A 24833-nucleotide genomic window follows, 5' to 3' on the forward strand; every position below is an offset into this window, starting at 1 on the left:
TTCTATTTCACTAGGAGGGTGATGAAACACTGGAATGGGTTACATAGGGAGGTGGTGGAATCTCCATCATTAGAGGTTTTTAAGGTCAGGCTTGACAGAGCCCTGGCTGGGATGATTTAGCTGGGGTTGGTCCTGCTTTGAGCAGGGGGTTGGACTAGATGACCTCCTGAGGTCTCTTCCAACCCTCATCTTCTATGATTCTATGCAAAGACTTATAGTTGGAGGACCACACTCTGCAACTGGCTTTATGGTGATGCCTATCACCATAGAAGGACATCTGTGCCTGCTCTCCCCTTGCAATAGCGCTCTAAAAGTACAGCCCATGACACACAGCAACATAAATATGCACTTTTACTATGAAGAGGTTGAGAAAATCAGTAGCAGCTGGGAAGAAGAGTGGCTGCTGGGAGGGAAGGATTCCTGTAGCAGGGGGAAGGACTGAGGGAAAAGTTATGTGAAAGAGCAGGTGGAAAGAGGCAAGGGAGCCAGAATGAGGGACCAGAGTGGGGTGAGTAATTGACACAAGTGGAACTCATGAGAGAGGAGTGAGTGGGAGTTGCAAGGAGCATTGGGGAGAGGCATGGGAGCAAGTGGAAAGCAGAAGAGACTGAGTAGGGGAAAAGGTGATAAAGAAAGAAACATCTGAGAACTGGGAGAGGAACAAAAGTGTTTCGTGTACTATGTGCTGGGTAATAACATGAAAGGAAACACTTGTAACCTAAACTGGCTCTTAATAAAGAGAACTATTTATAGCAACGTTGCAACTGCAACTAGCGTTCTAGCCATGTGCACAAAGACTGACTCCTTGGCGCCTCCTCCAAATTTTTTTCTCCTGCAACCTATGCTCAATCTGTGCTCCTCCCTCCAAGTTCTATGCAGGTTGCTACATCTTTCCTTTTACAATTATTTGTGTTGTACCTTTTGGGCAAGTATTTGCTGACTTGCTGGGGCCAGAGATTACTAGTACATAGCTCATCCTAGGAAGATGGGTCCACCAGCCCATTGCAGCCTGTTAGGCCTCATATTCCTTCAAGCATGTTGGTCTCCAAACCAGTCCTGACTTCTTCTCTATGTTATCGCTGTTGGAAGGGGACTGCCTTCTAGTCTGTTGCTGCCTCTATATAAGCAATATAGAGGACCAACAGGGTCAGACCAGTTGGCAGCTGAGGTTCTTTCTATTTCCACCTGGTCCTAACCTTGGCCCTGTCCATCCGTGTTTGTTAGCTGTCTGCTGCTACTCCACAGTTGTCTTCAGTTTCATCTCTACTACTGTCCTATGTCTGTAGCTACTGTGTCTGTAGCTACTATAACCTGTGTCCCACTGCAGCTTGGATTATTGCCTTTTGCCATTGTTTTGTGAGGTTCTTTGATGGCTGAACCCCAAACTGCTCACCTGTGCATAATGGCCTCAGGTTATTGGCTTCTTTGTTGTAACAGACTTCTGCCTAGCTTGGTGTTCTCTTAATTGCTTCTGGGTACTGTATGTCATTCCTCCACTGGGCTGAAACCGATTACTCTTCACAGGAAGCAATGTCTTGGTTCTCCAACTCATCAGTCCCTGTGCTGGGCTACTATCTAGTTTTTGGAAGTGTGCATTGTGATGTTCTGACATTTCCACGTAGGGATCCCTTCCTGTCTGTTTTGCCTTTGCCATCAGTCTCTTGGCTGTCTTTACTGTGGCTCTACTTCCTGTCACTTTGTAGGTATCCCGGGGAAGCTATTGGTGTTCATATTCCCATTTGCCACTGAGTCGTTTTCATTTAGCTGAAGAGTACTGTGGCCATTGTTTGAGCACAGAGTGTCAGACAAGCTAGACCTTGCAGAATGCTCCTTCAGTTTCTGGATCATGGTTCTTGCTTGAGTTTCCTCCAGATAGTCCACCTCCCAGAAATTGGAGTAGTAATCTACTGTGACCACGTAGTTCCTATCATTAAAAGTTAAAAGCTCTGTTCTGACTTTTCTGCAGGGTTAGGTTGGGATTTCATGGGGCTGTAGAATCTTCTTTTGTCAATCACTATTCTCTTTACACACCTTGCACTGTTCCAGTCTCAATTGGGCCAGGCCAGACGATTTACTCTCTGGCCTCTATCCCCAGGTATGAAGCATGCACCTGTCTCATCACGTCAGCTCTTAAAACTGAGTTGGGATTACTGCTCAGTCCCCTTTAACAATATCCCATCTTGCACACACAACTCATCCCTCACCTGGTAGTAGGAGGTAATCACCTGTGGCATTTGCTTCTTGCAATCTGGCTAACCCAGAAGTATAAATTCTTTCACTGCTTGTAATACCCCATTTTATTCAAATGCCTCTTCTTGGGTCTCTGACCATTCCCTCACTGCATCTGTGAGTGTTAACTGTCTCAAGGGCTCACAGATTTCTGATAGGTGTATGCTGAAAAGAGAATTGGCCATCTCTATCAATCACTGGATTCCCTTCACATCCTCTGCATTTCCTTAATGGCTCTAAATTTCTCAGGGTGTAGTTAGAGTGCCTCAGAAGTCAACAGATGTCTGATGTGGGAACCTCTGTTCTCCTCAGCTTCAGCTTTTCTTCATTCAGCCTAATATTCTACTCCTGGCACCATTTCAGAAGTGGTATCATGATCCTATATTGCCTTTCCCTTGACGTCTCCTTCTCCTACAATAAGAATGTCATCAGATACAATCTCAATGTCTTGGAATCCTCATTTGCATTGGAACACCTCTAATATCAATTGGCATTCGTACTCAACAATATTTGCCAAAACACGTGGCAGAGTTGTCAGGTGACTGGATGTCTCATCTAGCTCAATAGGATTCCTGACATCACAAACTAACCTGGATAAACTGGGTTGTATGTCATCAATCATTGTTCTTGTGTAGTTACTTCTTTTCAGTGCCGTTAAGTGGTTTTGATTTTGGAACAGTGCAGATGCTCAATTAACCTGCAGATTTTCTCACCACTAAATAAGTTGCTGATCCACTCTGTGCTAGTTTCAATGGGTATGATGATGCTGGCTTGCTAGTTCTGTCTTTCAGTGACTCTACCAGAGCTAATAGAACTCTGTATTTCTGTAGTCTCATGGGCTGCATGTGGGGGTCTGTTTTTAACTTCAGCTTGCCTTGAAATATGTCCTGATATTCTGCTAGAATGCTGGACAGGGCTTCCGGTGACTGTTCTCTCTCCTCTCATGTTGAGGATATTCGGGAGTTGTGCTGCAACAAAGTCATGGCTTTTCTTGCTCTGCAGTCTAGCAGTGGGTGGTACTCCTGGACGTACTATAAATTCCAAATAATATTTCACAGGTTTCTTATGGATAGCTTTCATTTGCCCACCTATGACTTACTAGCTTTCTGTGAATCACCAAGTTGTGTGTAGGCCACAGTCTGAAAACCTCAAGTTTCTAGGATTGGTAATATGCCTGTGGAATAGAGCTGGTTGAAAATTTTTTTGTTAAACTGTTTTTGACAGAAAATTGGGTTTTCAACTAAACTATTTTCCACAAAATGTCTGCTTTCTGAGGATAGCTTTTGATTTTTTTTCATTGAAAACCAAGTTGCTGAAAACCAAAATATTTCAGTTCTGATATCCTGCCACTGTGCGTCAAGGGAAAGTAGTTTGGTTTCCTCATGACCCCATTCTGCTCTATGGACCAGGTTTCCCAGCTGGTCAAATCTCCCTTGTACACCATCGCCAGGGACTTCCATGATGTAGCCATCTCCTATCCCCATGAAGGGAGACAGTGGTGCATCATGAGAGATGTAGTCCAATCAGAGAGCCTGGCTTGCAGAGGAGAATGGGAGCATGAAGCAGCTGAACTACAACTCCCATGAGACAATGCAGCAAGATTTCCAAATCCAAAATATTTTGGTTTTCAATTTTTTTCAAAAAGCCAAATTCATATGTGCAAAATTTAGACCCAGATAAGTTTATTTCATTTTTGTTGAAATATACAGCAGGAAAAAATGTCTGTGTTCCCAACCAACTCTTAAGGAGCTTCAGAAGACTTTCACTTTAGCTTAAATAGCCTTCAGCTCGTATTGTCTTTTATGAATCTGCAATACAATTTAAACTATAATTTTGTGCAAAACAAACGTATGTTCTATTTCAGGAGCTCAAGGTTGCTCACTGAATTCTCTGTAAATAAGTAGATTATTCTGCCTTTTTGTTTCATCCACTCCTGGTGGAGCTAAGCCTAGTGCTTTCCAAAATGGCCTCTGATTTAGTTGCCATCGTTTTTGGATGACCAACTTTTGAGATACCTTGTGCCTATAATTTGGAGGAGCTAAGCACTCTCAGCCTCCACTGGTTACAGTTAGAGTTGAGGTCACTTCTGCAAACGAGGCCCAACCTGTCTAAAGACTTCATAGCAAATAATTAGGTTGCAAAAAGTTCAGTGCATATAAGAATAATAACATTTTACATACACCAAAGCCTGTAAGGTATTTTATTTGGTGCTGTTATGTGATTGCCACTTGGCAGATACAACCAGTAGCAAGTCCAGATCTACCATCCAGGCAGAACAGACGGTTGCTCAGAGTAACAACATATTAAAGACAGCAAAATGTTCAGTAACTGGATGCTTACAGCTGGTATTGGGCAGACATTTTCTGGCTTGCCTATGCCAAGAAGCCCCCTTAGTAGTCTCAGAAAGCCAAGAGTTGCTGCCATCCAATATAATTGTTACTAATGCATACAAGGTCCTTTCTGCATATTGTAAAAGACAACATAGATCTATGTCTAAAGAAGTTCTGATGCTGTTCTTGAGATGGTAAAAAAAGATCCGTTTACAGGAATAATTAGACCATTAAATAACAGAACCAGGTCAAAATTCAGGATAACACCATAATACAAAGAATAATAATAATAGTCGGGTTGGAAATTGATATAGCTAATGGAATTGTCTGTGCTCTTCTTACAGCAGGCTTGTTTAATTTAATCTTAAGATAATTTATTCATCATTTATGGTAGTTATGATAACTGACACTGTAAGGAGCTCAGCTACGGCTAAAAGTTGTTGAGTACCCTCAACTCTCACTAAAGCATGTGACACTTGAGGGACCTGAATCCCACACAAGAAGAATTTGGCACCCGGATAAACAAAAATCAGAGGATGCAGATAAGGTACATATTTATGCATAAGACATAAAGGAAGACTGATGGAGTTCTTATCCTATTAGCAAGGGCTGTAGAACGTGGTATTCTAGAATATTCCTGATCGTTTGCTACCAATTTCAGTACTGACAATATTTTTTTTTCATTCTTCTTTGATGAGATTGTGTGAAGAAGACTCTAACTAAATTCACTTCCACTGAATTTTGGTCTGGTCTTTCACCAGGAGGCAGTATGTCTAGTGGACAGAACCCAGGCTTGAGCCTTGCAAGACCTGAGTTCAATTCCTGGCTCTGCTGCCATCCTACCGGGTGACTTTAGGGAAGTCACTTCACCTGACTGTGGCTCCATTTCCTAAAGTGTTTTGAGATCTACAGATGAAAAAGTGCCATATACAAGCTTTTTACAGTTAAGTCAACAGTTTGAAGGTGGTTCCGGTCAGTAGAAGCCTCAAGTTTCTTTGTCTCTTTCAGATTCTCTGAAAGCTACCACCATCTGATACCTGTTCCATAACCTTCATATTGGTAATCTCAGTCCAGTGTCTAGTCTTTATAAAACAATACCCCATTGTAGTCAATAGCTGACACTCCTTTTTGGCAGCCTTTGTAGAAGACTGAACAGATGTAGAATACAGTTGTGTATTCTGTATGCAGGCAAAACTCTCATTGACTTCACTAAGAAATGCAACACTGGGCACATAGAAAATGAACTAGCCTGTCATTCCTAGAAGTGACCAGTCAGGTCAGTGTTGACAATGCAGAGGGTGGAGGCTTGCCTTGTTGATGGCCAAGGCTGTTTGCATTCTGTGGATAAACAGAATTAATTTTCCAATTCTGTCAAACTGATATCTTTCCAGAACACCAAAAATTTCACTTTTTAAAAAGAGGGAAAAAGAAAAAAACATTAATTTAAAAAGATTAAAGTATAATTTAATGTTATGTTTCTAAAAGTTCTTATCTGAATGTCAAACAATTGTTAAACTAGACAAAGATTTAAAATAAAATGGATAGAACACTGTAGATACTCTTGAATTCTAAATTATTCACATGCTGTCGAATGATATCTGTCCTCTTATTCGATATAATTACGGCTGTCTTGTTTTAGACTATGGAAAATAAGAAGTTATAATTAATGTGAGTTATAATATCTGAATTATTGAAAGCTGACTGAAGAACAGAGGATAGCAGAATAAAGAGGCATTTGAAAGATGGGATAAATGTGTTAGCTTACATTTAGCTAAGAAATGAGAAATAAGAACTAACTAATGAGACTTGAATTATGACTCCAATAATTCATGTTATTGGGATTCCTTTTACTTTACTGCAGAAATGAATGATACCTATACAGTGAATGATACCAATTATCATTTAAATATCTATATCTAATCTCTCTCTCTCTTTTTATCCTATTGTGCCATTGTAACTCAAGGTTTTTTTCATAAATTAGATTAATCGGTGGTTTCTTTTACCATTTTAAGTTGATTTTTGGCGATCTGATGAGGGATTGTTAAACACTGGATGAAGTAAGGTACATAGTAGCCATATGCTCATTCTGTCAGCAAAATCTTCTATCCAGTTCCCTCAGTTAGGGCCAGATGATAAAAATTGAAATGCAATGATGAAGTTTCAGAATATGAGCAAAAAATTGGGTGCCCTTTCTTATTAGTAATAGGTATTGCTAGCATGAATGTTTCTCCATATTGTGTCAATAGTGAAGCAGTCATAATAGAGCCACACAATTCAGATCTGGACATCGATTTTCCCAAAGCTTAGTGGTATTTGCCACCTGCAAATTTCAGATCTGGGTTAAAATTGCTTCCAACCTCTTAAAGTATAGGAATATGTGGATTTCCACTTTTGGCTTGGGGCCAGCTCAGATAGTATTGCTATTGGGAGTGTTAGTAGTAGAAGTAGTAGAAAAATAATGTATGACTGTTCTTTTTAAATTGCCTCTAGAGTTGGGAAAATACATCAAAAAATTGCAAATATGCCTTCAGTATGAAAGCTGCAGATTCATTTTGATAGTATTTATGATTACTTTTCACTTGCCATGAAATTTTACACAAAATAATTTTGTTGTCTAGCATGTTTGTGGGAAGATAAATTGTTTTGAAGAATTGCATGAATATCTATTCACCAGTGGAAGCTTTTTCACTGTCATCTTGAAAGGTGTTCATGGGATTAGAAGTCCTCCAGTCATGGACTGCTGCACAGTTGGCAGTCACGCAGGTGCCAAAAGCTTTGGTGATGCAATAAGATTGCCAGCGACAGATACACCAACCAGATCATCTTTAAGACCTAGCTAGAGATTGATCTGGGTGGTGCTTGATCTGCAAGGAGGCTACATTCTTTTGCAATTTGCCTTGATGAAAAATCATGGAGCAGAGACGCTTTTAGGTACACAAAGTGAATTCCAAATTATGAATAGAAATAACAAAAGCAATAATTGCAAATATGTCAGACTATAGATTTCTCCTGAACTAAATTTACATAAAGCAGTCAAAACATGAACAAAAATCTAAGTCTGTTCCTGGATAATATGTGAACAGAAAATGGGGCTAAATTTGGTGAATACATTATTTGCTAAGAATAATTTTCCCAGTTCTAATTCTAAGCCTGATTTATATGTTATCCTGGGGCATGCTGGCAGACTTGGTGGCTCTTTGTAGAATTTTCATTAGCTTGGTAACATTTTCATATTCTGTTATTAATTAGTTATTAGAATCTCTCTTAGATTTTAACAAACTCTTTGATACAATTAATATGGCCAAATTGCATAACATTAGAGTAACTGATATCAAAATTGTAACATGAGATGTCAGAATATATTCATCTTTGACCACACAGTTCTACTGGTAATATGTTGCATTTGCATTTGTTGCTAAATTAGAAATATGGGTCAAATTCTCCTTTCTTTGATACACACAGCTTCAGTGGGAACTGCTCAGGTGTATCTAAGAGGATTATTTTACATTCTGTTTCTGCTGTAATACTAGGTTTCAGAGTAGCAGCCGTGTTAGTCTGTATCCGTAAAAAGAAAAGGAGGACTTGTGGCACCTTAGAGACTAACAAATTTGTTTGAGCATAAGCTTTCGTGAGCTACAGCTCACTTCATTGGATGCATACAGTAATACTGACTTTGTTTTGTTTATCATTTTCTGTTTCTCATCTAGCAGGTTATTAGAGCTGATCTCTTAGCATGGCAGCATGCACAGTGATTAATTTGGAGGGATATAAGGAAGCAGGAAAGAAGTGTATTTGGAATAGGAGAGAGGATTTCTCACCCAGCCAGAACCTGAGAAAATGTATGAATAATTCAAGGAATACGTTTGGTGGGATGGACCATGCTCCAGCAATGCACTTAAGTATGTACTTAACTTTAATGGCTTCAGTGGGACTATTCCTGTGCTCAATGTTCAGCATGTGCTTAAATGCATTTATGGAGCAGGGCCATGATTCTTAATTTTTCTAAGCCATTTCTCCCATCCTTACTTTTAAGAGGGTAGTGTGTTGAATATTCGTCTGCACTGAGAATTTTGTGAGTTTGTTTGTCAGTTCTTCACAAATTACAGCATGGCAACACTGTTGCAAATGTTTGGGTAAATTTAGTTTGTTCTGGGAGCAGCTTCATAAATTGTTGCTTTAGCAAGTTGTGCCTTTGTCCTTACTCCTCTCTTTAACTTCACTTCCCAGCTGCACTACAATAGTGAAAATGAATCATGCACTCTGAATTCCTACAAATTCCAACATAATTGCTTTTTCTCCCATAAGAAAAACAAAAATGTTATTCTTAACTATTCATTTTCAGTTAATTTTCAAAGAATTTTGTATCTACTGTTAATTTTCAGGAAGACTGCAAAATCACATTGGACCAGTTCTAACTGCTAAAGCCTATTGGCTTCGGGGGGAGTTCAACCTATTGGTTCCTATCTATAATTCCCTAAATGGTTTAAGAACGAGTTACCTGAGAGACTCTCTCTCTAATCATAGACTTTAAGGTCAGAAGGGACGATTATGATCATCTAGTCTGACCTCCTGCACAATGTAGGCCACAGAATCTCACCGACCCACTCCTGTAACAAACCCCTGACCTATGTCTGAGCTATTGAAGTCCTCAAATCGTGGCTTAAAGACTTCAAGGTTCAGAGGACCCAGCAAGTGACCAATGCCCCACACTGCAGAGGAAGGCGAAAAACTCCCAGGGGCTTTGCCAATCTGCCCTGGAGGAAAATTCCTTTCCAACCCCAAATATGGCGATCAGCTAAACCCTGAGCATGTGGGCAAGACTTAACAGCCAGACAACCAGGAAATAATTCTCTGTAGTAACTCAGATCCCACCCTATCTAGCGTCCCATCACAGGCCATTGGTATATTTACAGCTAATAGTCAAAGATCAATTAATTGCCAAAATTAGGCTATCCCATCATACCATCCCCTCCATAAACTTATCAAGCTTAGTCTTGAAGCCGGATATGTCTTTTGCCTCCATTGCTTCCCTTGGAAGGCTATTCCAGAACTTCACTCCTATGATGGTTAGAAACCTTCCTCTAATTTCAAATCTAAACTTCCTAATGGCCAGTTTATATCCATTTGTTCTTGTGTCCACATTGGTACTGAACTTAAATAATTTCTCTCCCTCCCTGGTATTTATCCCTCTGATATGCTTATAGAGAGCAATCATATCTCCCCTCATCCTTCTTTTGGTTAGGCTAAACAAGCCAAGCTATTTGAGTCTCCTTTCATAAGACAGGTTTTCCATTCCTCGGATCATCCTAGTAGCGCTTCTCTGTACCTGTTCCAGTTTGAATTCATCCTTCTTAAACATGGGAGACCAGAACTGCACACAATATTCCAGATGAGGTCTTACCAGTGCCTTGTATAATGGTACTAAAACCTCCTTATCTCTACTGGAAATACCTCGCCTGATGCATCCCAAGACCGCATTAGCTTTTTTCACGGCCATATCACATTGGCGGCTTATAGTCATCCTGTGATCAACCAATACTCCAAGGTCCTTCTCCTCCTCTGTTACTTCCAAGTGATGTCTCCCCAGTTTATAACAAAAATTCTTGTTATTAATTCCTAAATGCATGACCTTGCACTTTTCACTATTAAATTTCATCCTATTACTATTACGCCAGTTTACAAGATCATCCAGATCCTCCTGTATGATATCCTGGTTCCTCTCTGTATTGGCAATATCTCCCAGCTTCGTGTCATCCGCAAACCTTATTAGCACATTCCCGCTTTTTGTGCCAAGGTCAGTAATAAAAAGATTAAATAAGATTGGTCCCAAAACCAGTCCCTGAGCAACTCCACTAGTAACCTCCTTCCAGCCTGACCGTTCACCTTTCAGTGTGACCCATTGTAGTCTCCCCTTTAACCAGTTCCTTATCCACCTTTCAGTTTTCATATTGATCCCCCCCTTTTCCAATGTAGCTAATAATTCCCCATGTAGAACCGTATCAAGTGCCTTACTGAAATCAATGTAAATTAGATCCACTGTGTTTCCTTTGTTTAAAAAATCTGTTACCTTCTCAAAGAAGGAGATCAGGTTGGTTTGGTACGTCCTACCTTTTGTAAAACCATGTTGTATTTTGTCCCAATTACCATTGACCTCAATGTCCTTAACTACTTTCTCCTTCAAAATTTTTTCCAAGACCTTGTATACTACAGATGTCAAACTAACAAGCCTGTATTACCCAGATCAGTTTTTTTTCCCTTTCTTCAAAATAGGAACTATGTTAGCAATTCTCCAGTCATACGGTACAATCCCTGAGTTTACAGATTCATTAAAAATCTTGCTAATGGGCTTGCAATTTCATGTGCCAATTCCTTTAATATTTTTGGATGAAGATTATCTGGGCCCCCCCGATTTAGTCCATTAAGCTGTTCGAGTTTGGCTTCTACCTCGGATGTGGTAATATCTACCTCCATATCCTCATTCCCATTTGTCGTCCTACCATTATCCCTAAGTTCCTCATTAAAGACTGACGCAAAGTATTTGTTTAGATATTCGGCTATGCCTAAATTATCCTTAACCTCCACTCCATCCTCAGTGTTTAGTGGTCCCACTTCTTCTTTCTTTGTTTTCTTCTTATTTATATGGCTATAGAACCTTTTACTATTGGTTTTAATTTCCTTTGCAAGGTCCAACTCTACATGGCTTTTGGCCTTTCTCACTTTATCCCTACATGTTCTGACCTCAATAAGGTAGCGTTCATTGCTGATCCCTCCCATCTTCCATTCCTTGTAGGCTTTCTGCTTTTTCTTAATCACCTCTCTGAGATGCTTGCTCATCGAGCTTGGTCTATGAGATTTTTCCCCTTTCTTGGGATACAGGCTTCTGATAGTTTCTGCAACCTTGACTTGAAGTAATTTCAGGCCTCCTCCGCCTTTAGATCCACAAGTTCTTCAGTCCAATCCACTTCCCTAACTAATTTCCTTAATTTTTTAAAGTTAGCCCTTTTGAAATCAAAAACCCTAGTCACAGATCTATTTTTGTTTATCCTTCCATTTAGTTTGAACTGAATTAGCTCATGATCGCTCGAACCAAGGTTGTCCCCTACAACCATTTCTTCTGTGAGGTTCTCACTACTCACCAAAACCAAATCTAAAATGGCATCCCCTCTTGTTGGTTCAGCAACTGCTTGGTGAAGGAATCCATCAGGTATCACATCCAGGAAAATCTGAGCCCTGTTATCTAATCATGCAATGCTATTTCATCTGAGGTCACCAGGGTCACTTGAACTGCACCTCTTTGCTATAAACTGGCATCTTGATTCTGGAGTGTGTTTCTTCCATACACAGACCACCAGAGCCTACATCTGTTAATATTTTGGAGATCTGCAAAAGCCCTCTGTTTTCTACAGGTCCTCTATGTAACAGTCACTATCCTGACCTACACCAGTGACCTCCAGTCCTGAAAGCATGGGTCTCTACAAATCAAGCTAAACAGCTATGTCGATTAGTTGGGGACTGAAAGAGACTCGCATTGTCTGTGGCTCATGCAGAGGGGGACACATCATATGTACTGACCACTGGGTTATATGCTTTGTCTCATCAGAGTAAGCGCTCCCTGTTTGAGACCCATACCTTGCCTGCCACCAGGGATTCTAGAGCTGGAAAAGTGAATCTTTATAGCTTGAGCGAAAGAGCCAGGCTGTCATGTGCTGAGCCATTTCCTCAGAGAGGAATGTGTTATACATGCACATTCTTTTTGCCAAACCTTGTCTATACTTTCTGTATTACTAAGTGGGTGTTGTGAAGCAAAAATATCCTAGTCCTTCTATGTTTGTTATTAAAGGCCTTCCATAAATTTCTTTAAGTGAAGACTTCATTATTTTTCCCCTACTGCAGTCTTAGGTATTTGCAACCTATGGTCTACATGTCATGAAGGATGCTGAAAATTTAAAGAGGGTCCAGAGAAGAGATAGGAGAATGATTAAAGTATTGGAAAATATGCCTTCGAGAGAGTGACTCAAGGAGCTCAATACTGAGCTTATCAAAAAGAAGTTTAAGGAGTGACTTGATCACAGTCTGAGTACCTATAAGAGGAACATAAATGTGATAAATAAAGTGTTCTTCAATCTAGCAGAAAAGGTATAACAATATCCAGTGGCTGGAAGTTGAACGTAGACAAATTCAGACTAGAAATAAGGCACAACTTTTTAACAGTGAGGATTTCAGAGAGGTATCCATGTTAGTCCGTATCAGCAAAAAAACCGAGGAGTACTCATGGCGCCTTAGAGACTAGCAAATTTATTTGCCCAAATAAATTTGTTAGTCTCTAAGGTGCCATGAGTACTCCTTGTTCTTTTACCAACAGTTATGGTAGATTCTCCATCACTGGAAATTTTATAATCAAGATTGGATGTTTTTCTAAAAGATGTGCTCTACCTCAACCACAGCTACTGGATTTGAAGCAGGAATTAATGCAGGGAAATTCTTTGGCCTGTGTTACACAGGAGGTCAGATTAGATGATTATAATGTTTCCCTTCTTGGCCTTAAAATTTATATGAAAAAATCATGTATTCTGTTTCGAGCCACATTTCAAAACCTTCTGACAGTTTGCTCCCATTTCCCTTCTCACCCTTTCCTAAAAAGTTTGGGAAAGCCTTGACTATACATTTTCCCTCCTTCCTGAAAGTTATTAAATCTGAGTTATGATATAGAATGGGCTCCCATTCATTTTACTTTATATAATCCTGTAAAAATTAAAAAATAGTATTTTATAACAATGAAAATTATTTCTTTAATCCCTAAAATTATTTTGTATAAGAAACTGTTTAATATTTTGAAGATAAACCACAAGTGGCCAAAGCCTCTTATGTTTTCAGTGCATAGGTTTAACAGTATACTTCATGTTTTTTGTTTCCCAGCCATCTAGAACCTGATTAAGAATGTTCATTTTAAATTATAGTCTAACAGTGTATTTGTAGCATTGTGTGAAAGTGACATTTCAGAGCAGATCAACATATCCTACAGTATTTCTTGATTAAATTGTTATCCTGTCTACATCCCGTGTATACTAATTTAGTTTCCCAGAGAGGTCCTATCTTAAAATGTATTGGGCCTGATCTTAGGTTCCAATATTGTAAAGACTTACGCATGTGCTTAAATTTAGCATGAGTAGATCTACTGAAGTCTATGGATCTACTTGCATGCTTAAGTTTTAGCATGTGTGTGAGTCTTTGCAGGATTGCAGTTTTAGGCAAAACTCCTATTGATTTCAATGGGAGTTTTCTCTGGGTAAAACATGCAGGATTAGGCAAATTGTGTAATTTGCTCTGCTAAATTCATTCTAATTTTCAAGTTGTAATATAGTCACTAATAGTCACTGTAACTTTAAAAAAGTAAACCATTAGTGAGGGAAATCCCTTTTCAGCTAATATATGTGCTGTTGAGCCTGTAAAACCATGGTGCCAGCTGTGCCCTTTTGGTCATAGCTGGGGATCTGGCCAAACTATGCACAATGCTAGTCAGCATGTATGTGTGCATGCATGCACAAAAGTGTCTTAGAATTTACGTTTGATCCCCAAATCCAATCCTCAATTGGCAAATTTTTATTTGGGGGTTCAGGAGGAAACTGATGCTCTTCGTTCTTTGGGTTAGAAGATTTTTTTTTTTTTTTAAAGGGAACATGTGGCCCTTCCCAGTGCCCCACTTGGTAGAGTGGATGGGCACAAGTAATCTTCACCACCACTCCCAGGTGGAGGGAGAAGCATAGGTGCTCTTGTCATCTTCCTGAACACCTTCTTCAGTGAGAGCAGTCTGTGTTTCTTCCCTTACTGTCCCGACATGTACCTGGCCTCAAGATAGGCTGGTGACATAAGAAAAATAATAAGTTCTAGCATGAAGTAGAGTTTCTCCTTCGGAAAGGCAGGAGGGTTCCTTGGGGGCCAAACCAAGTAATATAATATAATAATTAATAAAAAATGTAACAAGCCATGATTGGTCATTTACAATATCATTTTTAAATGTGTGGGTCATTTTAAAAAAAGAAGAGCCTCCTTTTAATATGTAGTGTATACCTTGAGCAATGTATATTTTTTATGGTGGTGACTTAAAAGGGAAAACCCTTCATGGGAATTAACCAATGATGTAGGCAATCTTTGTTCAGTCCATGGGAGATGGTACTACATAGTGCAAACCCTAATAATCTAGATAGCATTGCCCAGCATACTAGTGAAGTCTTTGCTCCAAAAAGTCGTAGGTCATATGGGACTGTAGCCTGCAATCATTTGACATGTAGAACTCTCATTTAATTTAATAGAGGTTCCAAATAAAAATGGATGTCAGGATATAGGGGCAATATTATCTACTTGCACATGTACTGGTGTCACTTGTAGTTTCATACATTGTCACTGAATTAATTGGATTGGCTGGTGCAGTAATTACTTAGGTTACTTCAGACTTTTAATTCTATATTTTTGGTGAGAAAAATGTTGTAAGTATACATATTTGTGTGCTTTGTATAACTAAAGTGTTGTAATCACTTGTCTGCTGTTAGATTTGCAGTTTATACAAGAATGTAAGAATAATGTATAAACTCTGTGAACTGTTCATAACAGCATCCTTAACTTGATATGACTTTGAAAAATTGACTGCAAAGTCCAAGCAAAGAAATCAAGGTAAATAAACCTGAGTGGCATTTATGTTGTAGCTTAAACCTACATAACACAAGAAATTCACAATTAAAGATAATGGGCCAAATTTGGGATTACAACAGTGTAAACTGATTATTTGTAGTAATCTTGTATATTACCATAGTACACACAGGCCCTGATTAGCAATTGTGGGCACATTGTGCAAGGTGCTATACACACACAATTGAGAGCAGAATTTAGCCCTGGCTCCCCATGTCCTAACACAATGGGGCACAGTTGGGGAATGTTTTCGTGGCATCGTAATGCTAATGAAGTCAATGGCAAAACAGAAAATGAGGGCTGGATTTAGCTCTTAAAGAAAATTGAAATAGGTCCTGAACAATTGATTATTAGGCTTTCTTCTGGCAACTAACGGAGGTTACTAGATCGCAGGCCCTGGTTTTTATGGGAGATTTCACTCACCCTGATATCTGCTGGGAGAGCAATACAGCGGTGCACAGACAATCCAGGAAGTTTTTGGAAAGTGTAGGGGACAATTTCCTGGTGCAAGTGCTGGAGGAACCAAGTAGGGGCGGAGCTCTTCTTGACCTGCTGCTCACAAACCAGGAAGAATTAGTAGGGGAAGCAAAAGTGGATGGGAACCTGGGAGGCAGTGATCATGAGATGGTTGAGTTCAGGATCCTGACACAGGGAAGAAAGGAGAGCAGCAGAATACGGACCCTGGACTTCAGAAAAGCAGACATTGACTCCCTCAGGGAACTGATGGGCAGGATCCCCTGGGAGAATAACATGAGGGGGAAAGGAGTCCAGGAGAGATGGCTGTATTTTAAAGAAGCCTTATTGAGGTTTCAGGGACAAACCATCCCGATGTGTAGAAAGAACAGAAAATATGGCAGGCGACCAGCTTGGCTTAACAGTGAAATCCTTGCTGATCTTGAACGCAAAAAAGAAGCTTACAAGAAGTGGAATATTGAACAAATGACCAGGGAAGAGTATAAAAATATTGCTCGGGCATGCAGGAGTGAAATCAGGAAGGCCAAATCACACCTGGAGTTGCAGCTAGCAAGAGATGTTAAGAGTAACAAGAAGGGTTTCTTCAGGTATGTTAGCAACAAGAAGAAAGTCAAGGAAAATGTGGGCCCCTCACTGAATGAGGGAGGCAACCTAGTGACAGAGAATGTGGAAAAAGCTAATGTACTCAATGCTTTTTTTGCCTCTGTCTTCACAAACAAGGTCAGTTCCCAGACTGCTGCACTGGGCAGCACAGCATGGGGAGGAGGTGACCAGCCCTCTGTGAAGAAAGAAGTGGTTGGGAACTATTTAGAAAAGCTGGACGAGCACAAGTCCATGGGGCCAGATGCACTGCATCCGAGAGTGCTAAAGGAGTTGGCGGATGTGGTTGCAGAGCCATTGGCCATTATCTTTGAAAACTCATGGCGATCGGGGGAGGTCCCGGACGACTGGAAAAAAGCTAATGTAGTGCCCATCTTTAAAAAAGGGAAGGAGGAGGATCCTGGGAACTACAGGCCAGTCAGCCTCACCTCAGTCCCTGGAAAAATCATGGAGCAGGTCCCTTAAGGAATCAATTCTGAAGCACTTAGAGGAGAGGAAAGTGATCAGGAACAGTCAGCATGGGCAAGTCATGCCTGACTAATCTAATTGCCTTCTATGACGAGATAACAACTGGCTCTGTGGATTAGGGGAAAGCAGTGGACGTGTTGTTCCTTGACTTTAGCAAAGCTTTTGATATGGTCTCCCACAGTATTCTTGCCAGCAAGTTAAAGAAGTATGGGCTGGATGAATGGACTATAAGGTGGATAGAAAGCTGTCTAGATTGTCGGGCTCAACGGGTATTGATCAATGGCTCCGTGTCTAGTTGGCAGCCGGTATCAAGTGGAATGCCCCAAGGGTCGGTCGTCGGGCCGGTTTTGTTCAGTATCTTCATTAATGATCTGGAGGATGATGTGGATTGCACCCTCAGCAAGTTTGCAGATGACACTAAACTGGGAGGAGAGGTAGATATGCTGGAGGGTAGGGATAGGATACAGAGGGCCCTAGACAAATTAGAGGATTGGGCCAAAAGTAATCTGATGAGGTTCAACAAGGACAAGTGCAGAGTCCTGCACTTAGGACGGAAGACTCCCGTGCACCGCTACAGACTAGGGACCGAATGGCTAGGCAGCCATTCTGCAGAAAAGGACCTAGGGGTTACAGTGGATGAGAAGCTGGATAGGAGTCAACAGTGTGCCGTTGTTGCCAAGAAGGCCAATGGCATTTTGTGATGTATAAGTAGGGGCATTGCCAGCAGATCGAGGGACGTGATCATTCCCCTCTATTCGACATTGGTGAGACCTCATCTGGAGTACTGTGTCCAGTTTTGGGCCCCACACTACAAGAAGGATGTGGAAAAATTGGAAAGCGTCCAGCGGAGGGCAACAAAAATGATTAGGGGACTGGAACACATGACTTATGAGGAGAGGCTGAGGGAACTGGGATTGTTTAGTCTGCGGAAGAGAAGAATGAGGGGGGATTTGATAGCTGCTTTCAACTCCCTGAAAGGGGGTTCCAAAGAGGATGGATCTAGACTGTTCTCAGTGCTAGCAGATGACAGAACAAGGAGTAATGGTCTCAAGTTGCAGTGGGGGAGATTTAGGTTGGATATTAGGAAAAACTTTTTCACTAGGAGGGTGGTGAAACAGTGGAATGCGTTACCCAGGGAGGTGGTGGAATCTCCTTCCTTAGAAGTTTTTAAGGTCAGGCTTGACAAAGCCCTGGCTGGGATGATTTAGTTGGGGATTGGTCCTGCTTTGAGCAGAGGGTTGGACTAGATGACCTCCTGAAGTCCCTTCCAACCCTGATAGTCTATGGTTCTATGATTATTCCTTAAGTGTCAAATCCTGGCCCCACTGGGTGTTTTGTCATTGACTTCAATAAATCTAGGATTAGGCCATATGATCCTTTTTTCTTTAAATTTTTGCCAGTTTCAGCCATATGTTTTATGTTGCTTCTAATAAATGTAGTTATTGTCACCTTTGGCTAAAAAATATTAAATTTTACAGTCTTGAACTTGCCTGGTGAAATCCTGCCCTTGTTGACATCAATGAGAGTTTTGTCATTGACTTCAGTGGGGCCAGGATTTCACCCATAGTCTGTACTTTGTATCATGTTAGGCTGTGATTCTTCAAATAGTTGCTTTTGTGTGGACCCTTAAACTGGCTTGGGGGCTTGTTGACCCTTGGGACTTGACAACAATGTGGGAGTCCACACTACATGTATGGAAGATTGGGCCTTAGGCCTTATTCCTTCATTGAGCCTCTCTGGAAGTAGGTCTTTGAAATAATAATAAAAGAAACACTGGCAGCAATTTAGTGGTGCAACAAAGTACAGTTATAACATCAATAGGAGGTCATGCAATTGCATGACCAGGAATTGTACATGTTTACTATCGACAGGGATAATTTAAGTTTTTGAAACCTTCATCAAATTGTATGAGTGGATCCAACTACCTCTTTCATCATTACTGGTTTCTGGGATTCTTCCTTCCTTTGAGTATGTGATTCAGATTATTTTTCTCATGATGTGCTAACTTGTACTTTTTTCTAAGCTAAATGTCATTTATTATTTTCTGTCCTGATCTGAAGTCTCTATAGGTCCTTTTGTTTTCAATTGTGTTTGTGTTCTCAATTTGCAAATGACATGAATGTGTTGTTTGTTCCCTCTTCCTCATCATTAATGAAGATGTTAAATAAGACTGGCTCTAACACAAGTCCCTGCGGTACCCCACTAGACACCTCCCCAAAACTCAGAACACTGGCATTTATCATTTAAATTTGTTTACAGTGCTTTTTATATAGTTTTCAATTCACATGACAGTGGTTTTATCCTAACAGATTTAAATGAACTTTCAATTAAGATTTCATGAGTCAGTTTATCAAATTCTTTATTAAAATCCACATATGTTACATCCACTGGAATTTTACCATATCCACTCTAATTCTGTATTGAAAAACAATCAAGTTTGTTGGTCAAGATTCTCTCTTTATGAGCCCAGGCTGCTTACTCCTCTTGGCTGCATTAACCTCAAAGGGCTTGATTCTACCACTATCTTACACTGCATAATGAGTACTCCACTTTGCAAGTAGAACTATTGATCAATAGGGGATTTGAATTTTTTGGTTTGTTTATTTATGTGTTTGTGTGTGTGTGTGTGTGTTCTGTGACTGGGTGAGTTCAGAGAACTCAAGAGAAAACCAAGCTGAAGAAATTAATTTACCTTTAATTCTGATAGTGGTGAGGTTCATGGTCATTTTTGACTTTTGTGGATATAAGTTCTAGGGTCTAGAGTTCAGCTCCTGTAAAAATTCTGTCATATGGAAAAAAATCTTCCAGAGTGGCCCAGCAGGATGGGTGTAATTCCCTTGCCTATGGACAGCAAGAGATTATCCACCAGAGTAACATGTGCCAATTTTTTTCCCATGCTCTGGATTGGAGCCTGACTGAGAGGGATCCAGGATACCGGCAAATGACAGGTGTCATTAGAGACGTGGTTTTTTTTACTAGCTTCTCTATTAGCTTACAGAGAAGGAGCTTAGACCCTTGACAGTAGCTTGCAAGATCTCTTTCATTGAGAGATGATTTGCAGTAATGGTTGCTTCACTTGTCCTGTTCATTCTCCCTTCTGTCTTTCTGTTACTCCATCTGTCTTTCAGTGTCTGCTCATCACCTTTTAGAATACTCTCATTTTCATTTTCCTCCCAAATTATCTCTTTCTGGCCTGTAATTATACTCCTTCAGGCCTCCTTAATTTTTCCTTCACGGATGTTTCACTTATTTTTTTCCATTCCTTCAGTCTTCTGTAGCAAAGTGTTATTTCTTCTTGTCTCTGCAAACTTCCCCTGTAAAACTTCCCCTGTGGACTTCCTGATTCCCCATATGTGTTTAGGATTCCACTACTGGAATCTCCCATTGATTCCCTTCTACACTTACTGAAATTCATCCATGGTGTAACTCCATTGCCCTTTGTGACACAAAGTCATTGGTGCCAGCTGGCAAACATTTCAATACTCTGTGTCAGCCCCTCCTATCAGGCTTGACAAACTCACCACACCCAACATGCTGCTTTCACAGTACTTATCACAAAAAATCTTCTGTTAGGTATGAAATGAAAGTCCGTGACACACTGGTCATCAACATTGTTGTGAATAATATGTACTGACACTGTATAAGGGATTGTGGAATATCTTGACTTTAGTAAGGCTTTGATACAGTCTCGCATGACCGTCTCATAAACAAACTAGGGAAATACAACCTAGATGGAGCTATTATAAGGTGGGTGCATAACTGGATGGAAAAACATTCCCAGAGAGTAGTTATCAGTGGTTCACAGTCAACCTGGAAGAACATAGTGAGTGGGGTCCCACAGGGACCAGTTCTGGGTCCGGTTCTGTTCAATATCTTCATCAATGATTTAGATAATGGCATAGAGAGGAGTACACTTATAAAATTTGCAGGTGCTACCAAGCTGGGAGGGGTTGCAAGTGCTTTGGAGGATAGGGTTAAAATTCAGAATGACCTGGACAAACTGGAGAAATGGTCTGAAGTAAATTGCATTTGTCCTTATTGAATTTTATCCTATGTACTCCACTTGGGAAGGAACAATCAGTTGCACACATACAAAATGGAAAATGACTGTCTAGGAAGGAGAATTACAGAAAGGGCTCTGGGGTCAAAGTGGATCACAAGCTAAATATGAGTCAACAGTGTAACACTGTTGCAAAAAAAAAAAAAAAAAAGAAGCAAACATCATTCTGGGATGCATTAGCAGGAGTGTTGTAAGCAAGACACAAGAACTAATTCTTCCGCTCTACTCTGCACTGATTAGGCCTCAACTAGAGTATTGTGTGCAGTTCTGGGTGCCACATTTCAGGAAAGATGTGAACAAATTGGAGAAAGTCCAGAAAGGAGCAACAAAAATGATTAAAGGTCTAGAAACATGACCTATGAGGGAAGATTGAAAAAATTGGGTTTGTTTAGTCTGGAGAAGAGAAGACTGAGAGGGGACATAACGGTTTTCAAGTACATAAAAGGTTGTTACGAGGAGGAGGAAGTAAGATTGTTCTCTTTAACCTCTGAGGATAGGACAAGAAGCAATGGTCTTAAATTACAGCAAAGGCAGTTTAGGTTGGAAATTAGGAAAAACTTCCTAATTGTCAGGGTGGTTAAGCACTGGAATAAATTGCCTAGGGAGGTTGTGGAATCTCCATCACTGGAGATTTTTAAGAGCAAGTTAGACAAACACCTGTCAAGGATGGTGGAGATAATACTTAGTCCTGCCATGAGTGCCGGGGACTGGGCTAGATGACATCTCAAGGTTCCCTCCAGTCCTACAATTCTATGATTTTATGTTGAAATTATGTTTTAAAGTCTGTAACAAGGCAGAGAGCACAGAAAGGTTTTCTGCTAGACAAAAGCATATCTATTTACCAATCCCTGTTTCTCTCATGTAAATTAAGCATTATAAAGCCAGCACAATGGAGCCCCATTTACACGTGAAGTCAACAGGAAAAACAGATTGATGGGGGTGGGGGGGAAGAGGAGGAGGATGTGAAACCAACAGAGGGGAGCATACCAGAGAACGAACAGTGAGGGAGACTTCAAAAAGGGCATTTCAAAAGTTTACTGGACTATAAGAGAAAGGGCAAAAGGACCTCTTTGCTTCCCCAGTGAAGGATAAGAAAAAGGACAGTGCTTTTTGCATTTATGAAAGTTGGGTATTGGCCATGTGGGTTAGTGATGCTGGGAGGTTTCTTTAGTGAGAAATTACTTTAGAAAAGGATTTTAGCTTGTTAGAGTTAAGTTTAGTCTCTAAGAAGTTTCTTTGGAGGCAGCCTACCTGGCCATTTTCTGTGAGTGGCTAGTGACAGGCACTGGATACTACAGAAGGGGATGCTGGCAGAAGGACTTGGGGATTGGTATATCTGTCACTAGCCTGCACAGGAGATGGTGAGGTCTGTGGAGACCTGGAAGTCAGTATTGTCTGTGGCTAGAAGCTGTTGGTTGAGCTACAGCAAGCATCAGGTGCTTCATGATAAGGGCAGGTGGTGGTGGTGGTATAGTGCCTCACAGCCCTGAGTACCACTGTGGAACATAGCAACCTTAAATCAAACGTGAATTTGGTCCATTGTTGTGTTTTCTTGTTATTCCCGTCAGTTTTTCAGTTTCCTAATTCCTTTTTACATGCAAATGGATTATTCTCTGTATAAAGAGGATACCTGGGCAGTTCAGCCATTTGGAGTTTTGCTGTTGATTTGCCAACCTATTTAGTAGAGATGACCCTGGATTCAAACCTCAGATACCAAATCTTCAGAATAAAGTGAAGTGTGAAGCTGCATTTGGATCCTTGAACTTCACAGATCAAGCTCCTCTCTTAATAGTTAACTGTCACAAAACTAGAATAAACTTCCCCCCCTGCTTTTACAAAGCAGCAGGAACTGATTAAATTACTAAATCAAAATAAGTAATTTTTTTGAGCCTTTGGAAGTGATTAAAATCTTTGAGAAGGCAGCCTTTTCTTTCACATGTCGTTCTGTATCTTACCTACCAAGGAGATATTCAGAAATACATTATTGCTGTTGCTCTTTATAGTAAATTCTCTTCATGATAACATTTTTATTTATTTCATGCATTATTGATTGCATTGGGTTTGAGATAATGTAAAAGCACCAGTTCTCTGTAAATCATTTTCTGGGAGTAAAAAATAATATTAAACAAGAGGCAAAGAAAAATCTCAAATAAATACTCATCTGCAGGTCATGGCTGTTCTTCAGAAAATCTCATGAATATGCAAGGACATTTTTCCTAAATCAGTGACAATGCCTTCCAAATTGTCCACTAAACGTTTTTATATAAAAGACTAAATTGAAGAAGTAAACCCACGTTTTAATATTGTGTCTGGAGGTTTTTCTCCAGCTTGTTTCTGCTTCTGCAGAGAATTCCTGTCAGCCTTGAATTTCTTTCATGTACTGTGACAAATGCTGCCTTGCTGTGTTTTCTGCCGCTAGTCTCCATGGGATTACAGATCACGTGCCTACAGCAGCTTAATGTGCTTGACCTTTTCATATGATTGACACAGCTAAATGATTGCAGCAGAGCAGAATTATCCAGTAGCTACGTTATGTTCATTTCTAGGGGAAAAGAAAACACATTTGGTGTTAACAATCTGAGAAGTATATATTTATATTTCTCAGAAGAAAACACAGCTTCCTAAATATCCCAGTCATGTGACATAACCGAATAATAGCACAATAAATCATTTCAAAGATGGCAGTGTATCACTTGTATCATGAAATGGGACAAACATCAGAAAAGAATCTGTCATGACTTACTACATGCTTTAGCCTCCTAAATTCACTTACCAGAATATTTCCTGTTAAGTGAATTCAGGAGGCTAGAGTGTGTAATAAGAGTTGACAGATTTCTTTCCCATGTTTGTCCCCTTTCGTGATTCATAGGATCATAGAACTGGAAGGGACCTCGAGAGGTCATCTAGTCCGGTCCCCTTCACTTAAGGCAGGACTAAGTATTATCTAGACCAGTGTTTCCCAAACTTAGGATGGCGCTTGTCTAGTATTATCTAGACCAGTGTTTCCCAAACTGGCAGGCCCAGCCGGTTTGTTTACCTGCCGCATCCACAGGTTCGGCCGATCGTGGCTCCCACTGGCCGAGGGACGTACTGGCCGCCCTTCCTGCAGCCTCCATTGGCCAGGCACAGCGAACCGCGGCCAGTGGGAGCCGCGTTCGGCCGAACCTGTGCACGTGGCAGGTAAACAAACCGGCTGGGCCCTCCAGGGGCTTTCCCTGAACAAGCGGCCTCCCAAGTTTGGGAAACACTGATCTAGACCATCCCTGACAGGTGATACAATGCATCCGATGAAGTGAGCTGTAGCTCATGAAAGCTTATGCTCAAATAAATTGGTTAGTCTCTAAGGTGCCACAAGTATTCCTTTTCTTTTTGCTAATACAGACTAACACGGCTGCTACTCTGAAACCCGTCAGAATGCTACATTATCTATCTTTGAAATGATTTACCGTGCTATTATTCTATTGTGTCATATAATTGAGATATGTGAATCTGTGGGGCTTGATCAGCAAAATTGGATTTCATAGGCTCAGCAGCCAAGGACTATAGGTGTAGTGGTCAGATAGACGTTGTTAATTTTTTTTTAATGAAATATCAGTAGAAATAAAACCAGTCTAAGCTACCCATTAATTATTTGTAAATAGGGCACACAAAGTATGTTATGGAAGTGCAGGGATTTTGTTGTGTACATTTTGTGTCCTGTCATGAACTTTTTGGCAACATTTCCATTGACTTCACAGAGAGTTCTGCATATGGATGGTTGGCAGGATTTGGTGCATACATGGTTTCAACTTGCTTAAAACTCCAGCACAAACAAATCAGAGTAATTTCATTAAGCATGTAATTCAAGAAGATCCATCTATCTTTCTACTGTTAATTTACAATACACCCCAAATTTATCTTTCTCTATATATAAATCTCTAGGGGATTCGTCATTGTAGCATCAGAGATTCAGTACTGGGATTTTCTCCTGTATCAATAAATTGTGTATC

General features: G+C 40.4%; 1 protein-coding gene across 5 annotated transcripts in view; it reads left to right on the forward strand.

The window, feature by feature from the left end:
* The window catches only part of SLC4A10 (solute carrier family 4 member 10), a 266531-nt gene that overhangs the window by 97063 nt on the left and 144635 nt on the right, over positions 1-24833 (forward strand). The gene's annotated exons all lie outside the window — the stretch shown is intronic.

This window comes from Chelonia mydas, chromosome 11 (assembly GCF_015237465.2).
Source record: "Chelonia mydas isolate rCheMyd1 chromosome 11, rCheMyd1.pri.v2, whole genome shotgun sequence".
In the NCBI taxonomy this organism is placed as follows: Eukaryota; Metazoa; Chordata; order Testudines; family Cheloniidae; genus Chelonia; species Chelonia mydas.